Source organism: Bidens hawaiensis, unplaced genomic scaffold (genome assembly GCF_021521415.1).
Source record: "Bidens hawaiensis isolate Kalapana, Puna unplaced genomic scaffold, B.hawaiensis_p1.1 tig00020641_1, whole genome shotgun sequence".
Taxonomy (NCBI): domain Eukaryota; kingdom Viridiplantae; phylum Streptophyta; class Magnoliopsida; order Asterales; family Asteraceae; genus Bidens; species Bidens hawaiensis.
In genome coordinates, this window is record NW_027493156.1 from 205,544 (window position 1) to 226,278 (window position 20,735).

Here is a 20,735-nt window from a genome sequence, read left to right on the forward strand (position 1 = left end):
GAGAAAATGCTGCTAGCTCTTAAAGATGAAGGAGCAAATGTTGTTGAGCTTGCCAATCTTCCAACTGAAATGGTCGAAGCAGTCTACATCAAATTCTTCAACTTGTGGCCCAGAAAACCCAAGAAGTTTGTTCCTTTCAGACCATCAATTTCAAGAAGATATCCACAAGTTGGAAGAGGTGAATATGGAAGAGGAGAATAAAGTAGATCTGCACAACAAAGAACAAAAAGACCACAGTCAGATGTGGATCTTCGTAGAGATATTTACTATGATTCTGTGTGTGAATGCATAAGAGTGATTATGGAAAGTAGACAACTAAAAGATATAGTTGTGAGAAGTGATTTCTGTCAATATACTCAAGAACAATTAGAAAGAATTTCAACACCCACTTTCTATGATTATAGAAACAGAAACAGAGTGGCTGGAAGACAAATGAATGATCTTTCTAAATTCTTAAGAGAAGAAGCAGACAGAGGATTCAGATTTCTGAAAGTAAAGAGAAACTAGAAGACTGTCCAAATTCACATATCAAAGAGAAGTGCAAAGTTAAGAAGGATGGACATGGCTGAAACAAACTATAAGGTGAATGTCAGAGGCAGGAATCCACTGTCAAACATGAACACATGCATAAGTCTTGAAAGAAGAATGACACGCCCCAACTATACAGTCCAAAGAAATGGCATCATTACTGAAGTGGAATACAAAGAAAAAGATGACCATTACTTGCTGAGAAATTCTGATGGAAAAATACTGGGGATCATCAAGAAGGATGAAGACCTGAAATGCTTACATGATGAAGATCTAATGGATATTAGGGACTTGGTCATACCAGAAGGTCATACTCATTACCAAGCCCTTGATATCTTCAGAATGAGAGATGCATCAGTGATAACAAACAGAAGGCAAGCCGCATACAATGCATGGGAAAGACAAAATTCCTAGACTAGGCCTTTACTGTGTAATGTCTTATGACAGCCTTTTTGAATATGTAATTTGTTTATGTTAATTGAATATGTAATTTGACTTTTGATTTGATGTGTATTTTTGACTAAGTGTAAGTAACCTTAGAAATGTTTTGAGTCAGCTAAGCTGTTTCAATCTAGGGGGAGATTGTTGGGTCAAGAAATTGACCTAAGAAGAAGATTGCTAAGTCAAAGATTTATTCAAAATGACTTATGAGAGATTGGAATCTTCTCAATCTCCTCTGAATTCGCTAAGTATGGATCCGCGCACACCTAAGACCTCCGAGCAAGCTTCTACTTAGTCGGGTACGATATTTTTGTCTATCGGGCAGGGTTATCTTCTCTAAGTCTTCTTTAGTGAACACCCGAGCAAGGTTTGAAAATTAGTGCACTACCGAGTATGGTTCACTAGTATATGCAAGTCCGGGCAAGGATCACTTTATCAAGCAGGATTGTTCTTCATAGCCAAGTAAAGCCACTTCCGAGTAAGCTTTAGGCTAACCAAGCTCATGAAGCCAAGTAATTGAAAGACCGGGATAGGTATCCATTAATAAGTATGGTCCAGGTAGGCTTGATGATCTAATGATATATCTCAAGTATCATCGGGTAAGGTTCAACTTAAGCAAGGAAAAGTGCAACCGAGCACACTTTGCTAATAAGTTATTTTCTAACAAAGGGTTGAAGGGACCATTGAAGAACACGGTTGCTCGTTAGGGTTTGTCGGGAAAAGTCTGGCAAAGTCTAGAAGATTGAAGTCTACCCGGTGAGTATTTTACTTGGTAAAATACACTTCAAGTAAAGTCTACACAGAAACTGATCCCGAGCACACTTCTAAGTTACCAAGTTATGAAGGATGGTCGAGCATACTCGGAAAGACAAGATTGATGTAAAGCCTACCCGGAAGACTTGTTTTACACTTAGAATATTTATGAATATGTAATTTGAATATGTATTATAGGATAGGGTTTCTAGAAGGAATGAAACCTATCCACAGCTGTCAGACCTATAAATAGAATAATTTAGGGCACACCTGGGACAGACACACAACAAGGCAGACAGTCACATTTATAAAGAAAGAATATTATGTGTGACGGCTGAAACCTTCCTTATCAAGAAACCCTAAAACGATTATCCACTTTATATGATTCATTTATATAAATGGAAATCTTTTGAGTAAATCATGTTTGTGTTGATTACCTTTGAATACTGTTTAAGAAACCATATGTTTGTTATTGATTCCGCCTTTAACAAACGGTGAACTTTCTAAATATAGCAACCCGTCATTAACTCCCTTGTCAACACATCTATTTTTGTGAGTTATGACATGATTTGAGTAAGATCCAGCTGAAATTGGGGAACTGACAAGCTAAATTTCGTTTATTTTGTTTATTTTAATAGTTGTATGCGACGTACTCGATCTCTAGGACCACCAGAAACCGAAGGATTTTCCGAACCAGAGAGAGAGAGCTTCGTGAGAGACGTCGTACAAACCTGTCTTCCAGCTCATCCACGTCCGTCGATAATACATTCTCTTCCCCTACTTTTTCTGAACCCGTCATTAGGGATAGGATTATGGGCGACACGAATCTACTACCGAGGAGAACAGTTGCAGACCGGGCCCGTCCGGTCAATGCTGGCACGAGATCCAGCATTTCTCCACCAGCTATAGGTGTTCAAATGACTTGGCAGATTCCATCTAATGTTCTGAACACGATTGCTCATTCTGCTCAATTTCACGGGTTGCCCCATGAGAACCCACATGCTCATATCACTCGCATTACACGAATTTGCGACACGTTTCATCTTTCCGGCGGATCCGAAGATGCCATCAAACTCCGAATCTTTCCGTTCTCACTCGTTGATCATGCGAGTCTATGGCTTGAGTCCCACCCACACAGATTCATTGCTACTTGGGCTGCCATGCAAACCCAAATTCTTGAAACATACGATCCTCCGGCTAAGGTCGCTCGTTTGTGTAACCAGATCCATTCTTTCCAGATGGAGGACACAGAGAGTTTCTACGTGGCGTGGGAGAGAGTTAAAAATTTACTTGCTTTATGTCTGAACCACGGCCTACAAGACTGGGCGGTTGTTGAGAAGTTCTACAACGGAGTGACGTACGCGACTAAGAGTATGCTCGACACGGCTGCGTGAGGTAACCTATTGACGACGAAGGATACGGATGAGTGCATTGCCTTTTTTAACCGGGTTAGCCATGAGTGGATACCAGCGACCACCAGCTAAGAGTACTAAAACCATCGACGCCTTATCACGCGGCATGCATTCAGTCGACACAAGCAACGCACTTGCGGCACAAGTTGAGGCGTTAGCAAATATCGTGAAGGACTTGCAGGTGTAAAGTAAGTTATGTGAGATCTGTAGTGGGGGGCATGATACCATTCAGTGCCCCGTAGGTTTCCAGGAGGAGGCAGTCGACTTCGTTAATAATCCAAACCGAAATCAAAACTCTTTCAATTCTTATAATTCGGTGTGGAGAGGTAACCAAAATTCCAACTGGAGGAAAGGAAATCAGTCTGGCTTCTAGCAACATCAGAGCCTATTCCAGGATTCCAGTGAGGGAACGAGTAGTGGGGAGAAGAAGCCCATGTTAAAGGAGATGATGGCACAGTAGACACAGACGCTGTCGCAGCTTATGACTCGAGAGGACTCCCGTCACAAAGAAACTCAAGAGAAATTCCGGGAGCACGAGTCATTCATGAGAAATAAAGGAGCGTCAATTCAAAATCTTGAGCGGCAGATGGGAGAGATAGCTAGTCGTCTAAATGAGAGGTCGCTGGGAACACTTCCAAATAACATTGAACATAATCTGAAGGCGTTCGTGAAGGCTGTGACGACGAGGAGTGGTGCAGGGGCACATAGCGAGCCCGTAATTCAAGAGGCAACGAGAGGAGTCGTTAACGAACCTGCGGTAGATGTATAGGAACAGGTAGACGAGGAGATTCAGTTGGAGTCTCCACCGGCCAAGGTGCATCAGAGGCACAACCCCGGAAGTACAGCACAGGCCGAGAACCAGCCACTACCCAGCACACTAACGAGAGTCTACAAACCTAGACTCCCATATCTCGGGAGAGTCCGTATGGATAGAGACGAGGAGCAGAACTCCAAATTTCTTGATCTTCTGAAGCAACTTCATCTTAACATTTCATTCCTTGTGGCGCTCACTCAAATGCCCAAATATGCAAAGTTCCTTAAGGATATTCTTTCGAACAAAGAGAAGTTAGCCGAAGTCTCTTCCATTCCTCTGAGTGCTGGTTGCTCTACAGTCTTGTAGAGAAAGTTACAGAAAAGATGTCCGATCCTGGGAGTTTCACGATTCCTTGCATCTTGAGTGATAATACGGTTGTTCATGCGCTGGCAGATCTTGGTGCCAGTATTAATCTCATGTCGTATCCCGTGTATCGCAAGTTGGGTCTAGGCGAACCGAGGCCTACTCGTATGAGTATCCAGCTTGCTGATCATTCTGTGAAATACCCCCGAGGGCTGGTCGAGAACATGCTTGTTCGTGTCGACAAGTTCATCTTCCCGGTGGACTTTGTCATCCTGGACATGAGCGATGACGATAGTGTCCCACTTATCTTTGGTCGACCATTCCTTGCCACTGCACAGGTATTTATCGACGTCTGCGAGGGTAAAATCTTAAGATTTGGGGATAAGAACGTCATTTTTGACGTTCGACAGTCACTGAAACACCCCAAGTCTGCTGATGACTCCTTATACTTCATTGCTACCATCATGGAGCATGTCGGGGAGTTTTTCAGCGAAATCTGTGGAGGATCTGCGTCCGACACCCATATTCTCAATAGGGAGATTCCGAAGATTGAAATGGTTGTCGTAACCAATCAGTCCTTAGATGACGACATCGAGTCGCATATCCCTGAATTTGGCGTGTCTGCTAAGATCGTACAAGACGATCCTATGGACCGACCTTCGGTCGAGGGTCCTCCTTCTTCCTTAGAGCTTAAAGATTTGCCTTCCTACCTTGAGTATGCGTTTCTAGATGAGGAGAGGAAGCTTCCGGTTATCATTGCATCTGCTTTGATGGAGGTCGAGAAGGAGAAGTTGTTGAGGGTGCTACTCGAGCACAAAGAGGCTATTGCATGGAAGATTATCGACATCAAGGGTATTAACCCTTCGTTTTGCACTCATAAAATCCTCATGGAGGAAAATTTCAAAACAGTCGTTCAGCCGCAACGGCGGCTTAATCCGAAAATGAAAGAGGTCGTAAAGAAGGAGATCATTAAACTCCTTGATGCGGGGATCATTTCCCCATTTCTGATAGTGCTTGGGTGAGTTCAGTCCAAGTGGTTCCTAAAAAGGGTGGCATGACTGTCATCACCAATGAGAGGAACAAACTTATTCCCATCAGGACTGTGACGGGATGGCGAGTCTACATCGACTATCGCGGACTGAATGATGCCACCAGGAAAGACCACTTTCCTTTACCTTTCATTGATCAAATGTTAGAGCGTTTAGCAGGTCAGCAGTACTACTGCTTCTTAGATGGTTTCTCCGGGTACTTCCAGGTTCCTATAGCTCCCAACGACCAGGAGAAAACCACTTTTACCTACCCTTACGGAACGTTTGCCTATAAAGTTATATCGTTCGGACTGTGTAACGCTTCGGTCACATTCTAGAGGTGTATGGTGGCCATTTTCCATTATATGATCGAGGACTCCATGGAGGTGTTCATGGACGATTTTTCCGTATTTGGGAGTTCCTTCGATCATTGTTTATCAAATCTCGAGAGGATGATGTCCCGCTGCGTTGACACCTACCTAGTCCTTAACTGGGAGAAGTGTCATTTCATGGTTCGCGAGGGCATTGTTCTAGGTCATCGGATCTCAAGTGTGGGGATAGAGGTTGACCGAGCAAAGGTCGAAACCATTTCTAATCTTCCCCCGCCTACCTCGGTGATATCCATTCGTAGCTTTCTAGGTCATGCCAGTTTCTACCGCCAATTCATCAAAGATTTTTCTAAGATTGCGAGACCCATGACAAAACTTTTGGAGAAGGTTGCTCCATTTGTTTTTTCTGAGTAGTGTATTAAGGCATTTGATCTTCTAAAAGACAAACTCGTTAACGCCCCCGATCATGGTTGCTCCCGACTGGTCGTTACCATTCGAGTTGATGTGTGACGCGAGCGACTTCGCAGTCGGAGCGGTTCTTGGACAACGAAAGGATAAACACTTCCATCCAATCTACTATGCGAGCCGGACCTTAAATGGCGCATAAGAAAGCTATACCACCACCGAAAAGGAGCTTTTAGCTGTAGTGTTCACTTTCGATAAATTTAGGTCCTATCTGGTTCTGTCCAAGAAGATTGTTTATACGGATCATGCCACTATTCGATCTCTTCAGCAAGCAGGATGCTAAGCCTCATCTTATTCGACGGATCCTGTTTCTTCAAGAGTTTGATATAGAGATCCGTGATAAAAGGGGGCCGAGAATGTGGCGGCCGATCATCTTTCACGTCTAGAAGGAGTTGACTTAGAAAATTCAGGGACCAGGATCGACGATCGTTTTTCGACGGAGAGTCTGATGTTTGTTACGGCGCAAGAGGAAGGTTTTCCACGGTTTTCTGATTTCGCGAACTATCTCGCTGACGGGTACCTCCCGAAGATGCCTTACCAGCAAAAGAAGAAATTCTTTGCTGACATCAAATTTTACCTTTCGGACGACCCATATCTTTTCCGCTTGTTAGACGGTGTGTAGATGTCAAGGAAGGATGGCAAATTTTAAGCCATTGTCATGTGGGTCCGACAGGAGGTCACCACTGTGTGAGTTCTACGGCGAAGAAAGTCTTTGATTCTGGTTTTTACTGGTCGTCTATCTTTATGGATTGTTGTTACCCGTATCAATAACAATCAACAGATCTTAGATCCGAATCTATACTATCAATACGTTTATAGATCTAGCTCATAATTAACCTTGATTTAATGTTATGTATGTGTAATAACGTTAATGTGAAGCTTGAGAGAGAGAGAGTAAAATAGTTTAAAGCTTTTCTGAATAATGTTATATCTCTCTCCCAAAACTCTCTAATTACAAGTGAACAGTTGTTCACTATATATAGAAGGTGACCTGGTTCGCTAACATTCGCTAGCGAACCAGCTTCCCCTTCGTTACATAATTTAACATAACGAACCGCCCCCTGATTCGTTAACATCCCCTAAAGAATCAGGAGGGAATACATAATAATATCTTAGTTCGCTAACATTCCTAGCGAACTAGACTTAACTTAACGAACTAGTCTTAGTTCGCTAACATTCCTAGCGAACTAGACTTAACCTTAACGATCTAGCTAAATATAAACATTAAATATTACATTAATCATCAAATAAACATTAACGATAAATACAAAGACTCTAGACGCAACACCGTGCACTAACAGACACCCCCTCGTCTTGAGCTCTTTGTCTTTAACTTATTTGAAGCGCTTGGACTGCCAGTCTCTGCAACTGTGAATTCCATGTTCGTGACACACACGAACAAATCGTTGGAATTGCATAGCCAGGTCGTAATCTTCTTGACGTTCAAACAAAATATGTTTCCTATGTAGCACGTCGTTGTCAGTCTCTGATAAATTAACCAACCACATCGGGTCGATTATCTTGATGAGCTCGGTCTGCAGTCCTCGACCATAAACAATAACGGCCTCGCCAGTACGATTGTCATAGTACCAACGATTGAAAGACAGATAAATATCTTGAGGCATTGTCTTCACAAGAACCTTTTTCATTGTCTTTGGCGGCTTCACTTTCAAGACAAGTTTCTTCCAGCCGGTCCTTGGATCAATCTCGTCAATGCGCTTACGTCTTGGGACCTGGGGCTTGAAGAATTTGAAGCCATGATTGACCTCGAACAGTAAGTGTTGATGAAACCACTCAGCCGTTCGGTGATTCCCACAATTGATAAATGGACGTCTCGCGAGGGTACGTACATCCCAACGCGGTAGAGTTAAAATATCCATTATCCTCTCGTAATACTGGACACCCTTTTCCCACTTGACTATACATACCTTAAGGTCTGAATCATAGAGCCAGGAAACAATATCACCATGCACCTTAGAAACAGTCTTGAAGGTAGTCACCTGATTCGCCTCAATCCAAGCAGCAGCAATATCTTTTCTTTCTTGATCAACATACCGATAAGCACTTATAATCTTACCCACTTTCTGACGTTTGAACCATCTTTCAATGTCATCATCAGTCACTTCTTTGAGTGAGGGAACTGTTCGCTGCACAATCTTCTCCAGTTCATCCTCAGTCTCTTTAATTACGTCTTCATGAAATACCGGAGCACCTCGATCAACGTTTGCGTGTTGATACAATTCCGAGTACTCTTCAGCTGTCACATCCTCCATCTCAATCTCCTCGTTCTCATAAATAAAATTCGTATCCATAAATAACGGATCAAGTTCCATTTCTTCCTCATTGTTCACTTCGACATCGAGCTCAGTCTCTAAAGCAGTCAACTGATCGTCATTCAGCCCAAGAAGAATCGAAATTTGCTCCCGTGTCAAGGATCTAACCACAAACTCACCGACCTCTATCTCATCTCTGTTCACCACAATTCTAACCACCCCCGATCCATCAATAAATATCACCGTGTTAGCCTCAATCATTTCTATTGGCTTGGCAGCTGTTGGATCTTGATAGGTAATTATCTGCTTGCTCGAATCATCAGCGCCACTAACACCAGCACCTGATGATGAACCATGCATTTGTTTAGGATCACCTCCTGCATCAGATTCGTCAGGATCATCATCATAATTTTTGAGTTTCTTGAGGGCATCTTTTTTACAAGTTAATTGTAGAATCAACTCATCTTGTTCCTTTAATTTCACCCTCTGAGACTCAAAAATCGTACGCAACGAATTAGTCTCCTTTTGACAGAAAGAAATATAACTCATCATTTTTCGTTGATTCTCCATGAGTCGTTCTTGAGTTTGTCGATCAGCTGCCATTTGATTTTCATATAAATGTAGCAGATTTAGCAGCATTTCAGTTTGACGACCTGGTGGCAAGTTGTATACGGATGGATGAACAGGTTGAACAGGACCTTGAGGCCGAGTTATTCTCATGAATGAGACATCACTAGGCGGAGGTGGAGGAAGAGTAGTTGTTGGTAGAGGAGGAGGTCTCATTAATGTGGTGGAAGATACTGTAGACAACATAGCTGGAAGCCTCGGTATCTCGGTCAACGCCATTTGAGGAATAAGACCGAGCCTCTCATGTGACACCATCGTCGTTGTCAAGGTAAGCATCGGAGTGCTAGTAGTTAGCGGCACCGCCGAGATTTGAGTAGTTGATTGACGTGGTGGTGGATTCCAATAATTACCCCAGCCCCAGCAGACACACGGGGCTTCTTTGATGGTTCACCAGTAGCTACAGCTTTCCCTTTTCGTTTTCTTTCTAGCTGAGCTTTCATGGTGGCAGCTAAAGCAACATCGACTGCATCTTGTTGTTCTTTAAGAGCTCGTTCACCAGCTCCACCATCACCATCAATATCATCATTGTCACCATCATCGTTCCCACCTTCTCCCCCTTCACGCTCGGAATCCGAATCATCATGGATCCAGCGTTCATTAGGAGGACATACGTAATCCGGATTGATTAGATGACCAATCATCCGTTTATCCTGTGGCTTGTCTTTTCAATAGATTAATATACGATGCACTGTTTCAGCTTTCATATGTTCCATATCAAGAACATCGTTCACCAACGATCGATCAATCACCAAATTCGGTATCAGATCCTGAATAATTAGCTGTAAAAAGCAAGGATACATCAAGAACTTCTTCGACGGTAGAATTTGCTGAACTTGCTCTTTCAGATGATCAAAGATAAGTTCTGAGTAGTTGAATGGCCTGTTCAGGATTAGTGCAACAAACGCCAATTGTAAACTTAGTCTACATTCATCAAAACCACCGCGACGTCCACTCATACAATGTAGTAAAACATGCAGCAGATACTTGTAAGGTGGACACAACCCATTCTTGTTCAACATAGACCTACGAATATCACCCCCATAATTTAATCGTGTGAATAAAACCCTAACCAATGTCCTGTCAAATTCACTCGGGTAATCATCACTATCGTCAAATTGAAGTACCCGACGAATGACCTAAACATCAATCGTAATAGGAATCTGATTAATTGTAGCTTGAACCCAATTATTTTCCTCAACAAATTCTGCCGTGTTCCAAAACTGTCTGATTATACTTAGATGCACTTTAGGTTTAGCAGTGATTGCATAATGTATCTTCGAACGTCGTAAGAAAGTCAACATAGCTCCAAACGTTCTCAAATTAGTCACATTTTGTTCAACATAAGCACAAACGTTGTGCTTCTTATCGAATGGCAATAAGATCACTTCAGCATGTTGAACTTGTTGTTGTGGTTGTCCTTGTGGAGGTTGTTCCTGTGGCGGTTGATTTTGTTGTTCTTGATCAGCCATGTTTTACTGTAAAAATAAAACGAATATGAGAATTAATATCACAATGTATAATCAAAAGATATGTGTATTAAACGATTTAAATCCTTTAATTAAATTAAATGAATATTAAAATTAAATTTTTTTTTTTAAATAAACGTCATTCGTTAAGAATCACACTGATTCGTTTCAATGAGATAACGAATCAGGCGATTCGCTATCAAGTAAATACCTTAACGAACTGAACATAGCGAATCACTATTTAATTTTGACGAACTACATACTAGTTCGTTATATTTTAAGCGAATCAAAATCTGATTCGTGTAACATCTTATTCGCTTATCTAGTTCGTGTAAAATCTTAACGAATTGGACACAAAACAGTTTCAATTCGCTAAGACTAAAGAATGGTCATAAATAACACTTATTCTTTGACTTCACAAAGACAAAGTCAAAATTAGAATGAATAACAATAGGCAACATGGTAAACCCAGATACAATTGAACCATAACTATCGTTGAAACATCAGGTTAATCAGCTCGTTGAGCTCGGAATCACACTAGTAAGCTTAGGTGGATAAGATTGAGACTCAATACCTAGATGTACAAAGGATTAAACGAACCAACAGTAAACACCAATAACACGAAACAATAATTAACCTGGCAAACAACAATCAAATTAAGATTTAAGTCCACCAAGGGTATCTGAAAGTGATTCCGATTATAATGACATCAAAATCATACAATTATGAACATAAATTATACACAAATGAGTTTCAAAAGTTCTAAACCCTTAAACCCCTAAAATTTCATAATTCAGCAATCAACACATGGCCATTTTTGACGAAAATGATATCGCCAAGATCAGTTATACCTTAGAAACTCAAATAGATCTTTGAAGTATCCAAACGAAAAGGTCAAAATTTCAGAGAGAATTTGAATAGGTTTCTTAAAGATTAAGAAAGAAGGCGAACAGTGGAATACTATTCATTTTCTTGTCTTATATATCAATGCACGTAACCCTAGGTACAACTTGTACGAATCTGACGATTCGTGTAAGTTAAAGTTAACGAATTAGCCCATTCGCTAACTCATTCGTTACTTTATGTTGGCGAATCGCTACGTGATTCGTTAAATTAAAGGTAGCGAATCAAGACATGATTCGTGTCATGATTCGTTAAATATGCATAATGAAGGGATGATTCGTTACAGAGTGCGGAAGCGAATTAGGTTAGCGAACTAGAAGCTAGTTCGCTAGAGAATCACCTAGTTCGTTATCCATACATAACGAATTGTATTTTAGCGAATTAAGCTCTTTTATTTAATTTTAAATTAAATAACAAATTGAATAAATTGAATAAATTAAAAGAATTAAATAAATAAATAAATTAAATTATCGAGAAATCCTTTTATCCCGACAACCAGATACGTTAAAAAATGTTTCAGATTTCCGAAACATAACTTAAAAATTTATTTAAGTATTTTGTATAAAGATGACGAAAATATTTTTGGTATTTTGTAAAAATTTAAAGAATTAAAGAATGTATTTACAGAAGAATATCCAATCCTTTAAAATAGACCATCTTTTTGTGTTTTTCAATGATTTTATCAAAAGCAGTACATATTTTTGTTTTTTTATTGAGTTTGAGAAGAGAATCATATTGACCAAATTGCGCTTCCATCACAGTTTTATATTTCAGCAATATTATGACTGGCGATAAGTTGGTCATTGGTATTGTTGTCCACATAAATCTAATAACACACATTCAAGTATTTTTGTGATATGATTAAATAGTTTAATTAAAGCACAAAATATCAGAAACTATCAGCCTCTAATCACAGTTCAAGCTTAATTTGATTTTTGCCAAATCACCCCAACTTGACTTAAACCATTATATTGTTGATCAAAATTTTGATACCAATTGTAGAAATTTTGAGCAATGCATCAAGTTTCCTTTACTGTGAATGAGTATGCACGAGTCGATCTGTCGGCTTACATACATTGTATCCCCTGGGGTCCGTTTCTTAATGGTATTAAGACGCACGCAAGGGAGGAACAATTTTATGACTAACAGCGGATTTTGATCAAGTCAGTAATTTAAATTGTACGAGGTACAGCGGTGATCAAGTTTAATGACTTTGGGTTTGCTCTAGAAGGCGAGTGAAATATTCATGCTTATGAATACCCAGATGGTTAAGCCGCATAAAGACTCACAGTGTCTAGAATCTTAACGCTTGTTATTTGCTTTATTTGATTTTTGGGTGATCAACAAATATAAGGCTTGAGTATGACTAGTTATTACATTTCTGCCATCCTCACCAAGACTTTTCCTAGAGACTAACACCCCTTTCAATTTGGCGTTTCTTTATGTTTATATCACATACTTTACTCTACTTGGTTGTTTTAAGACCTACCAATGCACCAATGCAATTAAGCACACAATCTTTTAAGCTTACTTTTTGCTGAATTTTGGGGTCAAGATAGTCAATGTACTATCATGTTCTCTTTTTGCTTCAAAAATTCAAAAATTTTGAGGAGCATAAAATAAAGAAAAAATAAATTTAATCGCCCCAGTTAACTTAAGTTAATAAATAAATGGCTAACCATCAATTCATGAATGAATCATAGGACCAAGACATGCAAGCATGCTTCACAAACTTAAATAGCCGACGTAAATTTTCAGCGAGAAAATAATCTAAAAACATCTGCAAAAATCTTTTTGGTTTTTCTCTGTACAAACTTTAAAAACACAATATTTTTGTCTTTTTCAATTTTCTTATAAACAAAATAAACTTCACAATCTTTTTGGATTTTCGGATTTTTCTGTACAAAACATAAATCACATTCTTTTTGGTTTTTCAAAATTTTTAAAATGTTTTTGGTTTTTCTAAATATTTAAAGGAAAAACATTAAAGAACAGAAATCACAATATTTTTGAATTTTGAATTTTTTTTTTAATATTTTTGGATTTTATCTATACAAACGAAAACACACTCTTTTTGTATTTTCTAGATTTTCACCCCCTAAAACTAAAATAAATTTTAAAAGAAAGATATGACAGAAAATAAAGATAGTCATCCTTGTTTAAGGATATCAGCAAGGGTCTTCAAACCGATTAAATCAAGCAAAAATTTAAAACGCGTTTTGTCAAAAGCTTTAGTAAATAGATCGGCTTTCTGAAAATCAGTTTGTACTTTCTCAAGATCGATTAATTTCTTTTCATAGCAATCCCGTATAAAATGATATCGAATTTCGATATGTTTCGTTTTAGAATGTTGTACGGGTTTCTTGGTGATACTAATAGCAGCAGAATTATCAATCAAAATAGGAGTAGTAACAAACATCAAACCGTAGTCGCGAAGATGTTGTATCCACAAAACCTGGGAACAGCAACTCGAGGCTGCAACATATTCAGCTTCGGCGGTTGAAGTGGAGACCGTTGTCTGCTTCTTACATTGCCAGGAAACAAGCCGGTTTCCTAAAAATTGACATCCTGCAGTCGTTGATTTGAAGTTGATCTTGCATCCTCCATAATCTGAGTCTGAGTAGGCAGTAAGAACGAAAGTATCATCCTTGGGGTACCACAACCCGATGTCTGGATTTCCCCTCAAATACTGAAGAATTCTCTTGACTGCAACTAGGTGAGTCACTCGTGGACTTGCTTGATACCTAGCACAAAGACAAACATCAAACATAATATCAGGGCGAGAAGCCGTTAAGTACATTAAAGAACCAATCATGGCACGATAAAGGGTCGGATCAACGGTATCCTCCAATTCATCCGGTGATAAATTGTGCCCTACTGGAAGAGGAGTAGAAGGGATTTTTCCGGTACAAATCTTGAATCGGCTCAAGACGTCGTTCACATATTTGGTCTGGTGAATAAAGATTCTATGAGCAGACTAGTGAACCTGCAACCCTAAAAAAAAATTCATCTCTCCCATCGAGCTCATCTCGAACTTTGTTCGCATGGACTTCTCGAACTCCTTACACAATGTGTCGTTTGTAGACCCAAAAATAATATCGTCATAATAAATCTGGACTAGAAGAAGATCATCACCAACAGTTTTATGAAATAAAGTGCAGTCAACAGTTCCTCGTTTGAAGCCATTATCGGTCAGATGGTCGGCGAGCGTGCCATACCAAGCTCTCGGGGCTTGATGTAGACCATACAGGGCCTTGTTTAATCGGTAAACGCGGTCTGGATAATCAGGATCTTCAAAACCAGGTGGTTGTTGGACAAACACTTCCTCGTGTAATTCACCATTGAGAAAAGCACTTTTAACATCCATTTGATAGACCTTGATATTCTTATAAGCTGCATAAGCCAGGAAGATTCGAATCGACTCTAATCTTGAAACCGGAGCATATACCTCTGTGTAATCAATACCCTCTTGCTGATGAAAACTTTGCACCACTAGACGTGCTTTGTTTCTGACGATCACCCCTCGATCATCCTTCTTACACTTAAATACCCACTTAGTCAGAATAGCTTTCTTGACTCTAGCAGGTTTGTCTATTATGAAGGATCTTCAAGTGCCTTAATTCCTCTTGCATAGCTTCTACCCAAGAAGGATCGTCAAGTGCCTTACGAGCTGTCGTTGGCTCAACTTAAGATAGAAAGGAATTGAATTTAGCAAAATTCACAATTCCCGAAGAATGTAAGTTAGTGTAAGCACACAATATGTTATTATCACTTGACGAAGCAACTTGATGACGTGTACGAACGCCCACATCAAGTTCTCCAATGATATTTTCCTGTGGATGATATCCATGAATCCGAAGTGTGGGATTCTCAGGAACAAAACCATTATCAAATAAGTTAGTGTAATGTTCACCCAACTCGGGAGATGAAACATTATCACTGTCAAGATCAATAACTTGAATTTCAGCTTGATCATCATCAGAAGAAGTAGAAATAGTATCAATAGCAACTGGAGAAACAACGTGAGATTCTTCAGTTGGAGCATCTGGTTGAGCTTCAACTTCATTAGAACTTGAAAATCTTGGAATTGCCAAATGATCTTCAAAGTATGCTCGAACCAGATCTTCATCGATGTGTTCAGTTGAAGGCGTAAAAGAATTAAATAAACTATCATAGTCAAACATCCAGTCTGGACCATTCCCTTGAAGAGGAGTTGTGTACTTTTGACAATCCACATGGTAACATTCTTCAACACAGCCAGATGTGAAGTTAAAAACCCTTTTCTTTGGAGATGCATATCCCAAAAAATACCCTTCGATAGCTTTTTCTTCAAATTTACCCGAATCCTTTTTCAATATTGTACACGGACACCCAAATGGTTCCAGGTACTTTAAATTAGGTTTTCTATTATTTAAGATCTCGTAGCTTGTCTTCTTAAGTCGTTTCACTGTTAGAATTCGATTAAGCGTATAACAAGCTGTATTCACTGCCTCATTCCAAAATTGAATAGGAAGCTTTGAATCAGCTAGCATTGTACGTGCAGCTTCAATCAGAGTTCTATTTTTCCTTTCAGCATCACCATTTTGTTGAGGTACATAAGGTGCACTATATTCTCGGTGAATTCCCTTTTGAATACAATATATTATTTTTTAATTCAGTACCATTATCACTTCGGATTCTCCTCACCTTTTGTTTGTACAGTGATTCGATCTTAGTAAAAAGGTTTTGTACCAAAACCGGTGTTTGATCTTTTGAACTCATAAATAACACCCATGAATATCTTGAATAATCATCTATCACTACAAGACAATACCAGTCCCCAGAAATACTCGCACGATTCACTGGACCAAAGAAATCCATATGAAGTCGTTCAAGAGGAGTATCAATGGAATTCAATAACTTAGAGGGATGTGTCATCTTCTTCTGCTTGCCCTTTTTGCATGCAACGCAGTGATCAGATAACTTAAAATTCTTTAACGAGACACCCTCAACTAAGTCATTTGCCATTAAATAATTCATCTTTCTGACATGTATGTGACCCATTCTACGATGCCATAGAATCGAGTCTTTCTCGGTTGCTTTCGAGACAAAACATGTTTTGATCGATGTTGATATCTTAGAATTCATATTTAAGACATATATATCATTTGATCGTGGTGATCGCATAACAACCATATCCTCGGGAATAACATAACTCGGTTTCAAGATAAGACACTCTTGGTCAGTAAATATGTTGCAACTTGATGAAAGATATTTTCTGGTAATGCCATAGTCAAAGTAGAATATGCTTTTATCTCGATTTCTAAAGCTTTCTTCTCTTCTTGTGAGTATTGAGAAACAGCTTTAGGAGTATATACAATAGTATCATCACCAATCATTGGTGCAACATAAACTTCATCAAGACAATATGAGCAGTCATGAACAGATCCCAAATGTGCACGAAACCAAGGTTCCCACTTGGCAAAGTCACTGAACTTCATCAATCTTGGACATTTAGAATGTTAACCTATCTCAGTATCAAATTGCAACATCTGTTGCATCAACATGTTTTGTGACGCTCATGCATACATACCAGCCATCTTTGAAAAACGAATCAAATAATGAAATATCTTAACGAATTAGTGAACAGCTATAGCGAACTGTGAACAGTTGTAGCGAACTGTGAACAGTTGTAGCGAACTGTGAAAAGTTGTAGCGAATCAATCCTTAATAAAATTAAGACTAATCAGTAACGAAGTATCTTAACGAATGAGATGAGTGTTTTAACGAATCAAAAGTCAACTTAACGAGTCAACTTAACGAATCACAAATAAGGTTAACGAATCACCCAAATGGCGAAACAGATAACGAATGTGATGAAGGTTTAACGAATCACAAGTCAACTTAGCGAATTGACCAAACGAATTGACCAAGTCAACTTAACGAATTGACCCAAACGAATTGACCAAGTCAACTTAACGGATTGACCAAGTTAACTTAACGAATTGACCAAACGAATTGACCAAGATTAGTTTAGCGAATCAGATGATAATTAATAACGAATCGCCAAAATAAACTTAGCGAATCACTAAGAAGTGCTTAGCGAATTAAGATAACGAATCAACTACAGTTGATAGCGAATCAACACTATAGCGAATTATACTATAACGAATCAAGTTGTTACAACTATTTGTAACAAACTCTGACACCTTATGCCACGTGGCAAAGGTTGTTATGACACAAATCCCAAGAAGAACACGTGTCACACGAATCGGTTAATCTAGTTAACGAACTAGATAACACGAATCAATAACTCACACGAATTGGCTAACGAATAAGATAACAAATTAGCACTATTGATAACGAATCACAGTGAAACATAAAGCGAATCACCATGAAGAAGATAACGAATCACATTTATCTTCAAATCTTCAAATCTTCAAACTCATTTCCAGAAATTATGAAGATTAACCCAGAAACCCAGAAATACCAAATTCGTAATAAAACCTCGTTACTCAACCAAATCTCACAAATAACCAATCAAAATTCTCGTAAACCAATTCCGAATCCAATACACAAAACCACGTAATCAATTATCCTCGATAACCAATCCAAATTAACCAAAATCCACACCCCTGTTTCGGACTTACACCGAAATTAAAACCAAACCACACAAATCCAAATCAAACATCAATTCCTCTTAACCAAAACTCTACAATACCTTAATCAACACGAATTCAATCCAATTCGTCCATATTTCAACCAAAATAAACACAAATTGATTCATGATCAAATAAAATCGAAAACTAACAATAATGAAATAAATAGAACACCAAATCAAGTGTAAAACGAGCACCAACAGCTTTGATACCACTTGTTGTTACCCGTATCAATAACAATCAACAGATCTTAGATCCGAATCTATACTATCAATACGTTTATAGATCTAGCTCATAATTAACCTTGATTTAATGTTATGTATGTGTAATAACGTTAATATGAAGCTTGAGAGAGAGAGAGAGTAAAATACTTTAAAGCTTTTCTGAATAATGTTATATCTCTCTCCCAAAACTCTCTAATTACAAGTGAACAGTTGTTCACTATATATAGAAGGCGACCTGGTTCGCTAACATCCCCTAGCGAACCAGCTTCCCCTTCGTTACATAATTTAACATATCGAACCGCCCCCTGATTCGTTAACATCCCCTAAAGAATCAGGAGGGAATACATAATAATGTCTTAGTTCGCTAACATTCCTAGCGAACTAGACTTAACTTAACGAACTAGTCTTAATTCGCTAACATTCCTAGCGAACTAGACTTAACCTTAACGAACTAGTTAAATATAAACGTTAAATATTACATTAATCATCAAATAAACATTAACGATAAATACAAAGACTCTAGACGCAAAACCGTGCACTAACAAGGATGCTCATCTGTTCGTTAAGAGTTGTGATCGTTGCTAGCATGTCAGCAACATTTCTTCGCGAAACGAAATGCCCCAGAATGCCATTCAAGTTTGTGAGGTTTTTGATATTTGGGGTATTGATTTCATGGGACCGTTTCCATCTTCGCGTGGAAACAAGTACATACTCGTGGCCGTCGATTATGTGTCTCAGTGGGTTGAGGCCAAAGCTCTACCCACCAATGATGCCCGAGTAGTAGTCCGTTTTCTAAAAAGTCTATTTTGTCGTTTTGGAGTCCCGAAAGCCTTGATCAGTGATCGAGGTACTCACTTTTGCAACTCGCATATGGATAAGGCGTTGCGGCGTTATGGTGTCACCCATCGGCTTGTAACCGCCTACCACCCACAGACTAGTAGACAAGTAGAAGTGAGTAATCAGGGAATCAAACGTATTCTCGAGAAAACGGTTGGTTCAAATCGTCGGGATTGGTCAGACAAATTAGATGACGCTCTGTGGGCCTTCCGTACAGCCTACAAGACTCCGACTGGTTCCACACCGTTTCAGATGATTTATAGGAAGGCATGTCATCTTCTAGTTGAATTGGAACACCGCGCTTCATGGGCCCTTCAAATGGTTAATCTTGATTTATCCGCCGCAGAGGGTAATTGTTACCATTAGTTGCACGAGTTAGAGGAGCTCTGGGATCACGCATATGCACAATCATTTAGGTATAAGGAGCACACGAAGGAACTGCTTGATAGAAAATTGAAGGGTAATAATCAGATCAAGTGTGGGGATAAGGTATTACTGTATAGCTCCCGTTTGAGGTTATTCCCGGTAAAGTTGAAATTCGATGGTCGGGACCGTTCACGGTCACTGAGGTTTTCCCGTATGGCACCATTAAGATACAAGATCAAAGCGGGAATTTTAAGGTGACCGGTCATAGATTGAAGCACTACATAGGCGAGCCGATAACTGATCAGACAGTCGAGGTGTTCTACATTGACTCATTCACCGAGGAGTAGACGTGATGGATGCATCACTCGGGAGACAGCCCGAGTTTTAGAGTTTGTATTATGATTCTCTTTATTATCTGTTTTTATTTGTCTTATTTTTATTATTTATAAAAGCATAAAAATACAAAAAAAATAAATATTTCTTAAAAAATCAAAAAAATAAAAAATCAAAAACACGAAAATATGTGTATTTCTTATGTTTTTATTTTCTGTTTTGTACGCCACTACATGCGAGCGAGTTTGAGTTTTTACAGGTATTATTATGCGCATGGTAGCTCTGATGGCGTTTTGGAACTGGTTCACCCGAGGTTGCGGCCGCGAATGAAATGCTATACGGTCATTCGTTTAATTGATACACAGCTGATGAAGAATCTGCATCTAAACCAAGGGAGTAACCTGTTCTCTATTTTACTTTTTGCATTTTAAGTTTTAATTTTATTTTTCAGTTTTTATTTTCTTTTTATTTCTTTTCCTTGTTCTCATCGAGGACGATTTCATTCTAAGTGTGGGGATGGGAATTTATTTTACATAGTTGTAGGAAAAAAATAATTTTAAAATAAAAAGTTTTCACTTGTTTTTTTTTTTTTCGTTTTCGTACGTTGTTTATGTTTAAAAAAATGTCCCTTATTTTTAGTTAGTTTTGTTTGTGTTAAAGTGGGATATGACGATTTTATTCTGAAATTGGTTTTTCAAACTACTAATAAAATGAGATAGATAAAAGAAAACATACTTAACTTGGGATGTGTCTGTAGGCTCAGCCTTGAAAATGAAAGGGTAAATTTGATAAAATGGTTAAAACGGAAATCTTTTGTGGGTAAAGCGTTTTGTCAATGGAAAATAAGCAATGAAAGGTCGGGCCATACTCAAGCCTCAAATTTTTGTTTGAAAAAGTGGAAGTATCATGAGTTTTAAAAATTTGAATACGTTATCATATAATACTTGGGTAGGTTTAACGTTAGAGTATGCCGTGTAGCCTGTGATATAAATCTT